The 17806-nt window shown below is 48.6% G+C and overlaps 1 protein-coding gene across 2 annotated transcripts in view; it reads right to left on the bottom strand.

The window, feature by feature from the left end:
- PAK5 (p21 (RAC1) activated kinase 5) overlaps positions 1–17197 on the bottom strand; it is a 91651-nt gene extending 74454 nt beyond the window's left edge. Inside the window, exon 1 of one of the 2 annotated variants that reach the window (XM_065682343.1) lies at positions 17094–17197. The gene's annotated coding sequence lies outside the window, so the exon portion shown is untranslated. The remainder of the gene's footprint in view (positions 1–17093) is intronic. The other variant, XM_065682340.1, reaches the window with a different exon arrangement.
- Between the last annotated feature and the right edge of the window lie 609 nt (positions 17198–17806).

Genomic DNA, 17806 nt, shown 5'->3' with positions numbered 1-17806 from the left:
AGCATCCCCTAAGCAAACTGGTGCCAAGCTTCTGGCTTGGAAAACTGAAACAATTACAGGGAATTGTTAAGAGCAGGAATGAAAAGCACATCTCAGGGTAACACCTCTTCCAGGAGTGGATGCCATAGAATCATAGAGCGGTTAGGGCTGGAAAAGGACCTTAAGATCGTAAAATTCCCTAGAAATCAAAGAAGGTCAGAACTTGGTAATATCTGCAAAAGAAGAGACAAACAGTGCTTAGCAAATCCCACTGCAGAGGGGTATGTACATAAAAGCAGTAAAGCAGCCAAGGGTTGAATAGATGCTTATTTTTAGACAAATGGTAGACCACCCAAAACCCAAGTGATGATCAGGAATGTCTGCAAGCAGCTTATTGCTACAAGCTATGGATAGAGAGGTACTGCACAACATTTTAGGGAAAAGATTAACAATACAGTGCAGATTACACAGGAATGACAGAGCAGGGACAGTGCTGAATGTCCAAGAAAGCACAAAGCTCCAGAAGAATGTGAGCTAATGGTATAAGCACATCCCCAGTCAGCTGCAATGCCATGCCCAGTACCCAGCAGCATGGCAGAGATGTGTCTGTCAGTAGGGCTGTGATCTGAACCTCTGGCTCTTCTGCTCTTCCTTCCCAGGCAACAAGAATGGAACCATAGACTGGGTTGTGTTGGAAGGGACCTTAAAGCTCATCCAGTTCCAACCCCCTGCCATGGGCAGGGGCACCTTCCACTAGAGCAGGTTGCTCCAAGCCCCTGTGTCCAACCTGGCCTTGAACACTGCCAGGGATGGGGCAGCCACAGCTTCTCTGGGCACCCTGTGCCAGCGCCTCAGCACCCTCACAGGGAAGCAGAAAATCCCAGTGACTTCAGCGTTGACCGAGCACTCACAGTGATGGCTGGTGGCTGTAGAGACTGAACCTCCTGACATCAGAAGCGACTGCTTCTCAGTCAAAAATACTTCTAAAATGTCAAGTTCAATTCAACACTGGGAAACACAAAGCAAGTCACAGGGCAGGGGCAGCGACCTTCACTTTGCAGGCACAGCAACAGCCTCTCAACTTTAAGATCAGGAAAGAGACCTTCAAAGCTTTACAAATAATCCCCTATAGACATCAGCCTAATGTTCTGCAATAATTAAAATGAAAATATCAAGTTAAGAGCTGCTACGTGGCAGAGGGAAGGAATAAAACCAGCAAATAACCTGACGGATCAGTATGTGTTGAGGCACTGACTCTGTGGAGGGTCAGGCTCTGGCTGCGTCTGCCTGGGGCTTTGTTGCAGCTTGTTCAGCTGTACCAGCAATTCTTCTACTGACCAGGGGCTTACCCTTGTACATAACCATAATACTGAGCTGTAACAGGCAGGTATTCTGTGGAGCATGAAACATTGATGATCCCAGCACCATCAGGTGGTGCAGAGGAAGAGCAGCACAGTATGAAATAGCTAGGGACTGCCAAGCAAGGGCACAGGATGCCATGCAGATGGGTGCAGGCATGGGAAGATTGAAGAGGGGGCACAGGATACTATTGGACCCACCACAGGCAGTGTTGCATGAGCCCCATAAATATTTCACCAACAGCCAAAAAATGCAGATCTCAATAAAATGAGTTTTATGGGTAGCAGAAAGAATAAGGAACAAGGATTTGATGTGTTTGAGACACTCTGCATACAGTAAATATGGATAAAACATGAGGATGCAGACTAAGAAAGATGCATGTAAAAGCATGCAGAAAAACATAAATACATTTATTATCCCAAGTGGATCCTAGAGACCAGAGGAAGAAACCACCAACCTCCACTTCCTGCTTCTCCCAGCAAGGAAGAACAAATGCCACCATCAGCATCATGCTCCTCCTGGAAGCAGCGTGGGCCACTGAGGACTTGCTGCCTTTTTGTCATTGCTGCTTTTGAAATGAAGAGCAGTCAGGGCTAGAAGCAGAAATGCTCTACTGGAGAAGAGGCATTCTGAATGTACACAAGGGTTGGTAAGGCTAAAGGGGGATAAAAAACCTCTACAAGACAGCAATTTCCACCTGCAAAAACGGTCTGTTTGGTCGAATTAGAATTGAACTTCTGCTGGTTCTGGGTAGGCTTTGATGCACCATACAAGAAGGCAGACGTGCCTGCAGGGGAGCCAAGGAAGAGGAGAACCAAAAACTTAACCCTGTGGCACCCTACTTTTTTCCCCAGGGGCAGCAGAAGGGTGAGCAGAGAAAGGCACAGATGGCGTTTAGTAACATTTAACTTACTATTGGGACTACTTCTGTAGCTGGATTTCTTATTTTCCTTTTCTTTTCCTGTAATAAGTAGAGTTGGACTCACAATAACCGCTTCCTTACAGGGTTAAGATTTCAATTACACTAACAATACATTCTTGGCTTTGCAAATAAGATACACTTCCTATTGCTCATAACAAGATTTCAAGTGCAACGCTGCACTGATTACAGCAACTGGCAAGCTTAAAATGAACATTTAAACCCTGAGAATCGGGTTTGGTGTTAGGGTTTGGGGGTTTGATCATATGTTTTTAAAGTTCCTGTATTTTGGCAGATCCCCTCCTTCTGGACCAGGACACATCAAACACCTCCATGCCAAGAAACAAGGACACCTTCAAGTGGACACCCCACTCTGGCAACAAAGCCCACTGACATTTAGGTCCCCCCAGAACCTCAGACTTGATGAACTCAAGGATGATGGTCAGAGTAGCAGAACAGCAGTAAGTCTGAAGTTGCCCTTATTCTCCTGAGCAGGACACAAACCCCATTACTTTCACTGGTCACAGAAGAAGAGGGTAAAACCAGCACTGACTGCAAGAAGAGCTACAGAGACAAAAGAGAAAATCATTTCTTAACCCCCAAACTATCACTGTGACAACAGAGAGAGCAATCAGGGATGAGAAGCAGGCTGCCAACATATAGAGAATGAAGTTATCTCACAGGAGGATATTTGCACTAGCACTCAAGGACTGAGGCTGGGAGATTAGTTAGCTATTTTATGTAAGAAAGACTGCTTGAATAATCAGTTTTTCTGATGTTGCCATGTCTTTTCATTTGTTAGCACAGAGTATAATTGCTGCTTGTAAAGCTGAATGACTTTAAATTAGATGGGAAGATGGTCGTTGCAATGATAAATTTGAATGTCCCCATTCAAAGTTGTAGGTTTAAAAATACGAGTTGAAACACGATGGAATAATTAATTTGGCAGCAGTCACTTAATTTGTCCTCTTCCTTTTGTTTCTTCCTTCTTATGTGCTTTTAAGCTACACCAGTATGTACATCCACAAGAAATGAAAAACAGGAAAATAATACATTTATCTAGATCAACCCCCTTGTTGGACCTGGAAGTCTTCAATACAGTCAACACCAGTGATTAAGCGCAGATTACATCAAAACAAACTTGCCATGTCACTCCTAATACTTCTATTGGGCATTGACCCAAATACTTTGCTTGGGTTTATCCTCTCTCCAAACATTGACCAGTGTCTTACCCTGCCTGGAGGAGCCCCCGTGCCCCTTAAGGAAGGGAGCTTAAAGCTCATCCAGTTCCAACCCCCTGCCACAGGCAGGGACACCTTTCACTGGAGCAGCTTGCTCCAAGCCCCTGTGTCCAACCTGGCCTTGAGCACTGCCAGGGATGGGGCAGCCACAGCTTCTCTGGGCACCCTGTGCCAGCACCTCAGCACCCTCACAGTAAAGAACTTCTGCCTAAGAGCTCATCTCTGTCTCTCCTCTGTCAGGTTAAAGCCATTCCTCTTGCCCTGTCCCTACAGGCCCTTGTCCAAAGCCCCTCTTCACATTTCTTGTGTGCTCCCTTTAGATACTGGAAGTCTCTATTATTAAGGTCTCCCTGAAGCCTTCTCTTCGCCAGGCTGAACCAGCCCAGCTCTCTCAGCCTGTCTCCAGAGCAGAGCTGCTCCAGCCCTCAGAGCACCTTCATGGCCTCCTCTGGAATCCCTCAATCACGACTCGATTACTGCAGCAATCAAGATAACCATTTCCCACCAGCCGACTCAGCTGAGCCTTGTCATTTTGCATTTCCCCTCTCTGTTTTACCCATCTTCCCAAAATTCCTCTCTCTCCTGTTTCTTTTCTCCTTACCAAAGCGCTTCCCACATTCCTGAAGGCACCAACCACCCTGACTGCAGGAATTCTGCAGTCTGTATTTATACACCGGTGTGCTTGGCAGTGCCTCTTATCTGGAAAGGCAAAGCCGGGAGTGAGGAGAAAGCACAGCCAGATAAAGGATGGAGGAAGCAAAGAGCAGGAGAGGCTCCCGCACACAGCCTTTGATCAAACAACTTTCAACCACTTGAAAACTTAAGGGGGGTTCAGGGTCATTCCTTCTCCCTCGAGCGTGCTCTGCTTTCAGCCTGCAGATGATGAGAGAGCTGCGACGAAGATGATGCATCGGGGAGAGGAGATTTTAGTAACTGGGGCGGGGGAGAAGAGGCAGCGTGTGGTGAGAGGGGGAGGAAAAGGAGCCTATATAAAGCAGCAGGATTCAGAAGCAGTCAGTGTTTTCTTAGGAAAGAAAAGAGGCAGAGAGCAAAGTCGGGGGGATTTTGAAGCTGACAGATACAATATAAAAGGGAGGTGAGACCCAGCTCGTCCCACTGACCGAACTCAAACCCAAGGTACACCCGTCCCGCCACCCTTCCAAATGTACAAGGAAATTTTCAGGTCCAGATCCCACAAAGGGCAGGACTCTTATAGGCTCCTGAGGTCTGGAATCCAAGTAGAGTGTTTGCAGAATCACTGCACCAAGATCAAAGCTTTACTGGGCACAGGCACCATGGTCAAAGCAAGGTAACATCCCCAAGCAAAGCCACACGTCCCACTATGGCTTCTGCTTTTCAAACTGCACCAAATGAACTAAAACATCACCAGATCTTCCAGTACAGACTTTCCAGCCTCCAGAAATGTGGCATTAGGGAAAGACTGAACTGTGGGAGCTGATGGACCCTGTCTGTGTCTCATCCTTTCAGAACCCGTGCTGCCCTGTGGGTCGGGGCACTTGTGCCTCGCTCAGCCAAGACACTGGAAGTTTCCACCAGCGGGTACTGAGAGACAATAAATGAAGAAACAACTGCTGCACCGTGCTCAGTCTTGTGTATGAAACAGCACACGTAATTAGAGCTGCCTGCATATGCAAAGGCTCAAAATAAAGTCAGCAACTTCTACTGCTGCTTCTTGATTTTGGCAGGTCTCACTTCCCCACCTGGCATCCTTATGATGTCTTTGGTAAAGACTAAGATAATAGTTGTGATCATCCTGCAACTGTTTCTTGTAAACACACATGGGTGTACTTCACATAATCCAGTACCTGCTGTACACTTCATCTCCCTGTGACCCTGCAAAGAACTCACCCAAGTCCTGCACACACTCAACCCCTGCACATGGACCTGCATCCCACCCACCTGTGATCCTGATACCCGCTGGCTCAGTGCTCGTGCTGGCGGCTTGTTTTCTCATCCATTCACACAATGTTCTCCCAAGGCTGGGTTTTATTGGCACGGACCCCCAAAGTGTCTTCCCGAGCACATACAGTACTACTAGGAAAGCCACCATGGCATAATACAGCACTCGCATGCCAAGCACAAATCATCTCTAACTTACTTTAAGGGTTTTCCTGCAATTTGGAACTATACCTAATCACAGGTCCCCAGTGTCTGTCTTTAAGAGTTGGGGGAGTGAAGGGAATCTCTCCTTGATTCATTAAGACACCAATGCACGCACCTCTGTTTAACAGCGTAACTCCAATTTAATTCAAGTATTTATGCTAAAATAACTCAAGGGACTGATCCTTGGACTGAAATCTGTGACCATACAATTGGAAACCTCTATATTCCCCTGCTGATCAAGCCATAGACCTCTCTTGGCCAGCATTAGCTGCGGGTAGCATGGATCACCACAGGCTGTCATGGTCAGGGGAGGGATCTGCATTGTCCCGCCATGGCATGTCACCCAAATCATGGCAACAGCCAAACACATAAGGTTTCCTACAAAGGGTTACCTTCTTACTTGTCCCAGAGTCAACTCTACAGGAGATTTCTGTCTTTATTGTCAGCATTTAGCAGTAAAGTCTCACGGAAGCTATGCCCCCATCCCAAACTTCAGTCCAACTCAAATATCCTCAGTCCAGGCACAACTGACTTTGTACGTAACTTCCTGAGGCTCCCCTTCTTTGAAGCAGTACAGTACAAACGGGATACGCTACATACTCTAATACTCTACAACTCTTACAAAAGCTACTTTGAACTGCTAAGTAACCCAACAGATGGTCCAAATCCCTTCCCGTGCACACACCAGATCTGTTGCTCACTCAGAGCCATCAACTTTTACAGGACTCTTCGCCAAAATCTTGCTTAAGAGATGAAGAGCAATTCTAAACCCCACGTGATTACAACCACCAGTAAACAGCGAATTCCCACTTTACACAGAATAACGGAGGGGGGAAAAAAGAGGTATGGCCTTTACATGGCCTTGCTCTGGATGGCACCGAAGATTTACTACAAATGGGCAGCAGTGCAGGCTCCTACGTGTAGAACTCTATTCCTGTTACATAATATACTATCATGTATTTACCAGCTCACCGTGAAGTGCTGTAATAAATATTTAAACTGTGATGACAAAGTAAGGGAGTTGGTTTTGCTTCCCTGTTCCTGGTTTTTTGCTCCTTGCTCCCTTGGGCCCATGGTGAAGAAAGTCTTGCTGTGCGGAAGACAAAGTGCTACACGCGAACCAAACTGGACACACATACCTGATTTACAGTAAAGCAAATGGGCTTAATGTTGGTATTAAAAGGTCTTTCTAAAGCGGGGCCTCTTACGGTCATCATGGGCAAGCTTGTCATCAGGGAGGCTCCCTCCCTGAACTCCTGCCTGACTGCATTAGTTATTACATTTGATAGCTTTATAGTATTATTTGAAGCTTGCTATTTACCCAGTTACACAAGAGCCAGCGGCTTAGAGCCCACTCTCTGCCTGGACTGCAAATCTCTGCAACTACCACCAAAATAGCCCAGATTTTATGACCCGTTAAGCTTAATGATAAACCCTTGGATTTATGTTCCAGGCTAGTGAGCAATGGGAGATCAAGGGCTAAAGCTTTGATTTATCTGCAGGCCAAGGGAGATGTTATTTCTACATTCTTATTTTTCCTCATCATTTGCCATGACGATTGCAATGCTCTGCTGTGACATCATGGCAATTCTTAGTGTTATTGATGACAAAATGAATATCACACTCAGTCCTTGCACAGAGCTGGCACTCTCTCCTCTCCCTACAGGATGGGAACATTGCTGGAGTGGGCTTCCATCCTCTGCCCGGCCTGAGCAGCGGATCCTGTTACAGACATGCTAACTCCACACCTTTTTGGTGGGAAGCAATGGTTTTAAACACGCAAATCCTGTTGGAGGTGGAGGAATGGCTGGGGAAGGAAGACCGCTCTGCTTTGCACCGGCTCTGTACATTCATGATGCTTTTTATGCAATGCCAGCAGTGCCTGGAGTTGAGATAAATTCTGTTTCATGCTGCTTTATATCCAGACCCATGAAAAGAGTAGGCAGTACTGTGGAGAAACGCTACTCAGCATGGCCCAGGATCTGCTTTTATTATAAATCTCCCTCTTTTAACAGTTTCTCTGAAAACCCCATGCCTCTGGAATCGGGGGATTGCAAGAAATTCTCCAATTTGCTCTCCAAATTTGCTCTAAAAGGACAGAAAGAGAAAATTAAATGCCCTGTGTTCTAAGCAAAGTCCACAAGAACCACAAACTCAAAGCATCACACTGGCTTTAATACACCATAAAACCAGACTCTGCCATCTTAAAGCCCAACCTAAGGCTGGTCACTGGCTTCAGCAAGCGCTAGTGGAAGCATCACAGAGTGACAAGGAAAGAGAATGGAAAAACATTCAAGACCACCATGATATTATGAAGTTACTCAAACCTTCAAGTTATTTTCTTCTTAGATTATTACAGCTATTTGACTATGCTGCACAGCTATACCAAAACTGCTTAAGTAATACTGAGAAAGGATGGGGAAAGTAAACATTAAAGGGCAAATTTTGAGCAGCTCAGGTTTACAGAGCGAAGGAGATGCTTAATATAATAAAGGAAACTTGTCAGGGGAATGGAGCATTATCCAATCTTTGCCTTGATTGATAGCTTGACAGTCTTTCACCCATTTGGAAAAAAAATGTCTTTTAAAAGCACTAGTTGGCAATTATCACCAATTTTCCCATTAAGCCCATGGAAGAAAAAACCAGTTGCAGTTTAATTTCTAGCTAAATCAGAAGAGTTGACTGTTTTCCTTTCTTTTACACAATTGGAAACTGAAGAGCAATAGCAAGATGCTGTTACATCAGTACAAGAGAGACACCAAAGAGCAGAGTAAACAGGAAGATAAATTGTATTAGAATAAAAATGGTAAGAGTAATAGAACAAAACCACCCAAAACCCCTTTAGCCCTCAGTTAAAGGTCCCTCACAAACAGCAGCATCAGGTTGCTGCACAAAAAAAAGCAACAACAAAACATTATGGACCAATAACACCAAGCTGTGTGGTCCCGTTGATATGCTGGAGGGAAGGGATGCCATCCACAGGGACCCTGACACGCTTGTGAGGTGGGCTGATGCAAACCTTACGAAGTTCAACCATGACAAGTGCAAGGTCCTACACCTGGGTCGGAGCAATCCCAGGCACAGCTACAGGTTGGGCAAAGAAGAGATTCAGAGCGGCCCTGCAGAGAAGGACTTGGGGGTGCTGGTCGATGAGAAAATGAACATGAGCCGGCTTCAGTGTGTGCTCGCAGCCCAGAAAGCCAACCGTATCCTGGGCTGCATCAAAAGGAGCGTGACCAGCAGGTCGAAGGAGGTGATCCTGCCCCTCTACTCTGCTCTTGTGAGACCTCACCTGGAGCATTGTGTGCAGTTCTGGTGTCCTCAACATAAAAAGGACATGGAACTGCTGGAACAAGTCCAGAGGAGGCCATGAGGATGATCAGGGGACTGGAGCACCTCCCGTATGAAGACAGGCTGAGGAAGTTGGGGCTGTTCAGCCTGGAGAAGAGAAGGCTGCGTGGGGACCTAATAGCAGCCTTCCAGTACCTGAAGGGGGCCTATAGGGATGCTGGGGAGGGACTCTTCATCAGGGACTGTAGTGACAGGACAAGGGGTAACGGGTTAAAACTTAAACAGGGGAAGTTTAGATTGGATATAAGGAGGAAATTCTTTCCTGTTAGGGTGGTGAGACACTGGAATGGGTTGCCCAGGGAGGTTGTGAGTGCTCCATCCCTGGCAGTGTTCAGTGCTAGGTTGGATGAAGCCTTGTGTGGGATGGTTTAGTGTGAGGTGTCCCTGCCCATGGCAGGGGGGTTGGAACTAGATGATCTTGAGGTCCTTTCCAACCCTAACTATTCTATGATTCTATGAAGTCCTACCAGATACTGAGGAAGCAGCCAAAATGCTTCTTCAAACAGGAGTTTATAAGAAACATGAGCCACAGGGGTATTGGTTTTCCACCTTACAACAATCCCAGGGAGCTGTTGCACTGGTGATGCCCAAATTCAGACTGGACTGCCCAAGAAGAAGCCCTTTAAAGGCTTTAACTTAAGCTTGTTAGAGCAAACCTTTCTTTTGTAAGGAAGCAGCCCTGCTGATGGGTGGCACATTCCATGCTCCCTTTCCCCAAAAGAGGAAAAAAACTCTTATTGTCAGCCTGCTAAGAGATCAGAAGTCACTTTTCAGCTGGCAATGCTCTACATCAGCGTTTAAATTATTTACCTCATGCCTTGTACTTCTAAGTACTTGGAAAGTCCTACTTACTCTCTCTGTGAATCCTGACAGTGCTAAGAGCTGGTCCTCAAAGAGACCGGGTAGGGAAAGCACAGATGTGGGATGAATGCTCCATTTCTGGCAATTTTGGTACTTTAGAATGAGAACTGAGAACACACTTGTGCCCTTAATGAGAGCCTTCCCTCAAAAGAGCATTTCTCTTGCTTCCCAGCACCAGGTGCCCACTCTCACCTCCATTCAAGTGAAGGTTCCTCCTGTCTCACCCCTAGGAGTAAACCCTCCATGGCACGCAAGGCACGTGGGTTTGCACATGTTTCCCCAAAACAGTTTTCAGGGTATGCATTACACCACCTGCTTTAAGCTGAGCCCTATCATCAGAACTCAGTCTTGGCACGAGAGCTACTGCCAATAACTACTTGCATTCACTGCCAATCCCTCCCTAACTTCCAGTAGGATGGGGCTCTCTCCATCGAGCCACACAGATGCAATTACAGACATCTAGACACGGGATTTTTCCAATTTGTTTGCTTTTCTACTTCCCATCCTTCATTGACTGCCCTAAAAACGTCAGAACAGAGAGCAAGAACTTAAAAGGCAATCACCACCTGCAACCACCATAGCAACACTGAACTATTTTGGCAGCCAGGCCTCTCAACACATGCTTACAGAGCCCATATCCCTCGTGCTGGGAAGATGCAATAGACTCCTTGGCTTTAGGATGCATCATTTTGAGCTCCTGCATAAAACATGGGAGCACCCAGAGGTTTCCTACAGCAGGCAATGGCTTAGATTACAGCCACTGCCTTGGCACTGGAGCACTTCCCAGTAGCACACTAAACTTTATGTTTCAACGAAAAATGCCTGGTAATAATGCAGCTTCCACATATCCTGCCAGCACATCCCATGGTGTGGATGGTGCCTCCCCACTAACAGCACTGTGCTCCACAAACAAGCCTTTCCATCCATGCGCTGGTTTCAGCTGCACTTCAGCAATGGGGTTTTCTGCCCTTTCATTATTTTTACCCTGTGACACAAAGCATAAATAGGAAGAAGTTTTGCTATTTGGAAGAGAGGAGTTGAGTGTGTGCAACAGAGATAAAGTCATGGACCATTATTCCTTCCTGCAAGCTTCAAAGTCTGGGATAGAGGCACAGCTCGGGGAGCATTTACTTTGTGCTCACCTTGCTTTCAGGAAAACCTTCCTCCTTCTTCAGCCTAGGCAATCATGGAATGGTTTGGGTTGGAAAGGACCTTGAGATCACCCAGTTCCAAACCCCTGCCATGGGCAGGGACACCTCACACCCCTTTCTGCAAAGCACAAACCCAAATACCCTCCAAAGCCTATGAGAAAAGCAGCATATCTGCTGCTTTTGGGGTCTTTACATTGAAGGAAGGGACAAGTTCAACAGATGCAAACCCAGGTTTCTGTGGCAAAGGTATGAGTTGGTTAAGAATGAAATCATTTAAGCATTGTTACATTTTACTTACATGTTATGAAGAGGTCAGTAACAATGGTCAGAACCACGTGTCATTTCTATGTCTTTCAGGTGTATCTTAAGAGCCCTGCTGTGAGTAGTGGCTGGGAGAGTCATGATAAATCTTTTAAATGTATTTATGTGGCCCAAACAACCCAACAAGGCATTAACCATTGTTGTTATAATCCTGTAAAGTACCGAAAGCCTCCTGGGATGGATATCCTGGACCAGATAGTTCTGCATCTATGGAAAAAGGACTAAAACAAAACATCTGAAAGTGTTTTCCAAAGGCAATTGCCACAATCCCTCCTGTTCCCCAGAGGAAAGCTGCAGCACACAGAGGTTAAATAACCTCTTGAGGTGCTCAGCCAGCAGCACAGCCCAGATTAGAGCCACGGTGCCTCCTGACTCCATGCTCAGCCCAGCGCCTGAAATAGCTGTAGTGCAAGGAATTAGCTCTGTCCTCTCTGCATGCATCCAACTCAGGGAATGGGGAAGCTGGAGTTTAACTTAATGGTACGAAAATGCCTGTGGAGAATGGCAGGAAATAAATCTTTATAAGTACTGCCCAAACAGCCTGGCTGAAGGCAGAGGGGAAAGCCACTGTGCAGTTTTTCCTGCCTCCAGTTTGGGAAGAGTCAGTCATTTGGAGGCAGCAGAGCGTGTCACAATAAAAGGTTTACAGGGGCTATCACCAGGATCATTCCTGTGCCATTTATTTGTTCCAGTTTCTGTTTGTTGGCATTTCTTTTGTCCTCTCCTTTGTCACCAGGGATCTCTCCATCATTCCCTTTCTGGGGTACCTTTGCTGCTAGGCAAACAGCAGAACTTTTGCTGACGGAGGGGTTTAGTGACATTGCGTGTATTTATCAGCCTTGTAGAAACACACAGTAATGCAAAGTAACAGTGATATCCAACACGTGGGGTTTTCCTCCATCAGAGGTGACCATGCATTATTCCCTATAGCTGCAGTACCTCTGTTACTCTTCCAGCTGCCTCCAGCAGGGAACAATAAATCTAACACACACTTGGAGAAAGGAAAATCTCTATCGCTATTTTTGGCACCCACGTTCCTTGGCTTAACCTATTTCTGGACAAGCATCTTTGTTCAGCAAAATCAAACCCCTCACCCCTGTGACACCGGAGCGGTGTGTCCTGCTGCAGGCAGAGCCGTGTGACACTGGCAAGCTTCATAGCAGAGCCAGAACAGAGCAAAGACAGGACAGCCCACAAGGAAAACGATGGGAACTGGGGTCTCACTTGTGCTCGCCATCACTGCGTGCCCCTGAGTGAGTCACGCCACTCTTCTCCATGCTTTGGCTATCCTAATACCAGCACATTGCAATGCACAGAGTGCACCTTATGGCCCACAGGGCTCACTACATGTTCTTATGGCCCACAGGGACCACAGGTTAGGTGGTCTGCAAGACATAAACATTAACTTGCATATACAGCTCATGTTTTAATAAAAGCTTTGCTTAGAAAGGTCAGAAATAGGAAGCTGCAGCCCAGCCTGCAGAAGTTAACTTGATTCACACAGTTTTGTTTCACTGGCTTGATTTTAAGACATCCAAGCTCTGTCTGCAATGAAACCTTTGTATGTCCACCAGATGCACCTTCCACAAGTGGCAGCACTTGTACATGGCCCAGGAAAAGGAAAAAATAGTTGGGAAAGAGGCAAACCAGCAGACTCAGTACATCATGGCTGGCTCTGTAGGATGCAACGGGAGCACATGCCTCTCACATCACTGCACTCACAGGCACTGCTAGGAAAGGGATACTCCTTGAACCGTTAAGGCACAAGACTTGGCTCAACGCTGACTTTTGTGCTGGGGCTGCATGGCTGAACCACGCAAGAACCACACTCTGCAGCAGGTCTCAGCCCTGAAGCCTCAACCACAGTCCTGCCCTTGGAGATGCTTCTCCCCAGGAAAAGAAAGGAAAAAGCAGCTAAACATTCATTTAGATAGAAAATACTCTGTTGTGTTGGTTACAGGGCCAGCCCTCCAAGCACAACACTGAGCACTGCTGCGCTTGGTACAGGCGGCTGGCACACCAGCACTAACAGCACGTCTCCAGTGAATCTCTGTGGCCTAATGGATTAAAGGCTTAATTAGAGTTACCTGAACATTAAATATCATTAGAGAGCGTTGAAACTTGCTCTGCAGGGGGGCGGGGAGTTGCCTGTTAAATGGCCTTGTAACTAACTGGGGTTTCTGCACTGTTGTTCATGTTTTTGAGACATTCCAGTTTTCAGCTCTTTTCCCCTGCTAATGAAGCCAGCACAGCTGTGCATCAGGCAGCACCCTGGTGCAGCTCAGCGCTAACCAAAGCTGGATTTAATGGGGGAAACAATCTCAAAATATCAACCTTTGTATTTATAGAGAAGGCAGGTACCTTACGAAGCTCCTACGGAGGAAGAGACCAACCTGTATCAGACACTGGAGAAGGTGCAAGGTTGGACGGAAGCTCTGTTGGTCATGACATCTGCTTTTCGAGCATACAGGTGTGTAAAAACACCTTTCATGCTTCAAATCGCTATTGAGAATAGCAAGATTTTATGGAAATATTCAATAGATTAGAATTGATGGAAAAACATAAGAGCCTAATTGGAAAATGGTAAAAGCGTATGCCCTCCAGGTGTGAGGGATGGAAAGACGTGTAGCAATAAGACAAGGGGGAATGGCTTTAAATTGACATGAGATTAGATATGAGGAAGTTCCTTCCTGTGAGGGTGCTGAGGTTCTAGCACAGGGTGCCCAGAGAAGCTGTGGCTGCCCCATCCCTGGCAGTGTTCAAGGCCAGGCTGGACACAGGGCTTGGAGCGACCTGGTCTAGTGGGAGGTGTCCCTGCCCGTGGCAGGGGTTGGAACTGGATGAGCTTTAAGGTCCCTTCCAACACAAACCAGCCTGGGATCCCATGATAAACCACATGCAGTTTCCATCTCCGTGCTTCTGGGTTTACCTGGCTGCAGTCACCGCCCCTCCCACCCCACCATGACGAGAGAAGATTCCCTTGGTTTCACCTTGGGAAAGCTGGCCAACCCCGCAGCAGACTCCACTGAAATCAGTGAGAAGCAAAGCAGACACAGCCCCAGAAACACCTCCAGCACCACTCCAGTGGTGCCAAAGAGCACCAGGAGCCACAGACACTAACGCCAGGAGCAGGGATCCCGAGGAGGTGTTTTACCAGGAGGTTGTTGTTTGAGCTTTATGCATATTTGATGCACAGCTCAGCTGCTTTACCCACAGACACCTGTTAGCAGCTCCAACGCGTGCCATGCGGCACACTTCTGTTTGCAGCTTCTGCAGAGCAAACCGGTAGAACCGGAGCGAGTTTATGTACTGGAACAAGAGGATGCCAAACACTTCAGATCCTTAACTGGAGCAGCTTCAAAGCAACAACTGGATTTAAGTGTCGAGTGTGATCAGACAGGAGGAGCAGAGATGCAGGCGTTCTTCCGCTCCTGTTCCTCTTCTGTTTTCCATGCCTCCCCGACAGAGCGCAGCACCCTGACAGATCTGTGCCAGCATCACCTCCTGGGCTTCAGCCACGTGAGCTGGAGTCTCCTTCAACTCAGTTTTAAACCCAAACTCCATGCTCCAACTAATGTCAAAGAGAACAGTTTGCCCCCTTTATTTCAGCAGCAAATCTGGGGCCATTTTATTTCTTAATTCTTAGTTTTCCAAGTAATAGTTGCCCAAATAACTGTTACTTTGGCAAATAACAGCTGGCAAATAAAACGCCTTCCAAGAACCTTGCTCATTATGCAATTCCGTTTTAGAATCAGCCATTGGGGTGCTCAGACTTCACTGAAAGTCAGATATTCACCTACTGTGAGTATCTGTGATTGATGAAGATGTCCAGGAAAGAGGGAAAATAAAGCCCATGAGAAGCAAACAGGAGTGGCCAAAGTAACAAGGGCATGGAATGAGCCATGGGATTTACTGGGTCTGGCTCTGTGAGATTGCTGCCAAGGGGATTCGCTGATGACTTGTAAGGGGGTTCTTCACATCACTTCTCTTTGCAGAAATGACCACTCTGAGCCCCTCTGTTAAGAGGATCAACAGCTGCCTCAGCTGAGCAACACACAGTCACTGGTAACCCCTCATTTCCACAGAATTAGGTTAAAAGCCTGAAAAAGTGAGCACTCGGAGCTTCTGCACCAAGGGAAGGCAGGACTAGGGCAGACTGGTCTAACACCTCCTGATGAAATTAATCTCTGCTTGAAGGAGCAGTTTCACCTGGATCAAAACCATTTGTGAAAGTGTTTGAAGCAGCAGAAAGTCCAGCTTCAGCACGCTCAACACGAAAGTGAGTCTTCCCCTTGATTCAAGCCATGTTTTCACTCAGTTCATCCCAAATCCATGCATTTGACAGCACAAAACCATAATCCCACACTGAACAAAGACCTTTCATCAACCTGAGAGGAACTACAAACAAAACCCTGACTAACCCACAGCCAATAAGGCAAACCACAGTAACTGCAGCAGCAGCACCTCTGACACCAGTGCTCTGCCCCACAGGTCCCTCTATCCACACCTACAAGCAGGCAAGCTGCTGCTCACCATGGGGGGATCGACGAGTCAGCAACTGCCGTGCAGCAACACTTCAGCAGGAAGAAAGCATCAATGCAAAGGGCCATTTTGTGAACCTCAAATGGAAACAGAAAAGCTTCTACATCTTCTGCTCAAGCCGGCTATGGGGTGCAGACAGCCAGGGAGCCCCACAAGTGACACTGAACCCGCTCTCTGTGTCAGAAGCATCACCCTCAGTAGACATCCAGAGCGGTTCCCCAGAGCTCCAACGCATTCTGCACACAACAAGAGGTGTACAATGCTCACAGCACTGTACCAACGCCTTCAGCACAGGGCAGAGGAGCGTGGCTCCTACTCCAGTCCTCAGCAGTGGTATTTAAAGTTTCCCGGCACAATAAAGGCAATAAATCCGGAGCGATGATTCCCTAAGTGCTGTCTAGGCAGCAAGGACCACACAGCTCTATCTCACCACCGGTACCGACTCTCTGCCTTCATTTTGCAGATGCTAAAGTGTATGAAAGCGAATCCTACAATGAAGGGAAACGCTGCCAGCGGGGTGGTCTCGCTGCTGGCCCCTCTCGAGTTGGTGGGAATTGTATCCTGACGGCAATGACAGCACATTGGGTCTGACACCGACTATTTGGGAAGAAATAAAATGCCCATTGTTTCTTTACGCTAACAGGGGGCTGGTGTGTAACAAAGGGGAAGGCGGGCAGCCTGCGTGCGGTAAGAAATCCGCTAGGTCTGATCGATACCCAGACCTGGGCTGGTGCTGGAGCAGTATTCCAGCACGGCAGCCCCTCCGCAGCTCGGTTTAGCCAGCTACGACGCTTAATGCACACAGACACACGAACGGAGCCGACCGCAGGCGCTGCTAACCCTCTATATGCAAACCCACCAGCGGTCAGAGGCACAGGGCTGCACGGGGAGCGCTCGGGTGAGACCCAGCGGCACACGGCATGCACGGAAAGTTGGGAGCAACTTCTGGCGATACACGGGCGCAGACCAAAACGCCTCTTGCAACAAAAGCCATTGTTGCGGCCAGCAGCCCCGCCGAGGCGCTCAACGCGCTCAACGCGCACTCAGCGCCGCCGACCCCCGGGCAGCCCCGCTCGCCCGGCGCCAGCCCCCAGCGCCTCGGCCCGCCCCGCTCAGGTGGGCCAGGGGATGCCCGGGACGCGCCTTTGTCTCCCGGCACCGGCCGCCAGCAGCGCGGCCCCCCCGCGCCCCGGCCCCGCAAGGTCGAGCCTCCCCGTGCGCCGATCCCGGCCCCGCCGCCCCTACCTCGGCCGCCGCCGTCACGCCGCCCCCAGCGCCATGTTCCGCGCCGGCTACATCCGGGCCGCGGCCGCCGCTCGGCTCCGCTCGGCTCCGCGCGGCGCGGCTCGGCGCGGCCCGCAGGTGCCGCCGTCGCCCGCCCCCCGCACCGCGCGCTGAGCCCGGGGCGGGGCGAGGCTCCGCCCCCTGCGCGGGAACAGTGCCCCGCCCAGCGCGTGCCTGCGCGCGCGGGGCGAGAGCTCCCCCCAACATCTGCCCTAACATCTGGGGGGGGGGGGGGGGGCGGGCTACGACCGGGCAGCGGTGACACACACACACCGCTGCCCCGTGCACCAGCACACCCATCCATGCATGCACCAACCAGCACGCCCATCCACCCATCCATCCATGCACCAACCAGCACACCCATCCATGCGTCTGTGCACCAGCCAGCACACCCATCCATCCATGCGTCTGTGCACCAACCAGCACACCCATCCATCCGTGCACCAACCAGCACACCCATCCATCCATGCGTCTGTGCACCAACCAGCACACCCATCCATCCGTGCACCAACCAGCACACCCATCCATCCATGCGTCTGTGCACCAACCAGCACACCCATCCATCCATCCATCCATGCACCAACCAGCACACCCATCCATCCATGTGTCTGTGCACCAACCAGCACACCCATCCATCCATCCATGCACCACCCAGCACACCCATCCATCCATGC

This window comes from Lathamus discolor, chromosome 5 (genome assembly GCF_037157495.1).
Source record: "Lathamus discolor isolate bLatDis1 chromosome 5, bLatDis1.hap1, whole genome shotgun sequence".
NCBI lineage: Eukaryota > Metazoa > Chordata > Aves > Psittaciformes > Psittacidae > Lathamus > Lathamus discolor.
This window is presented reverse-complemented; position numbering and strand designations above follow the sequence as displayed.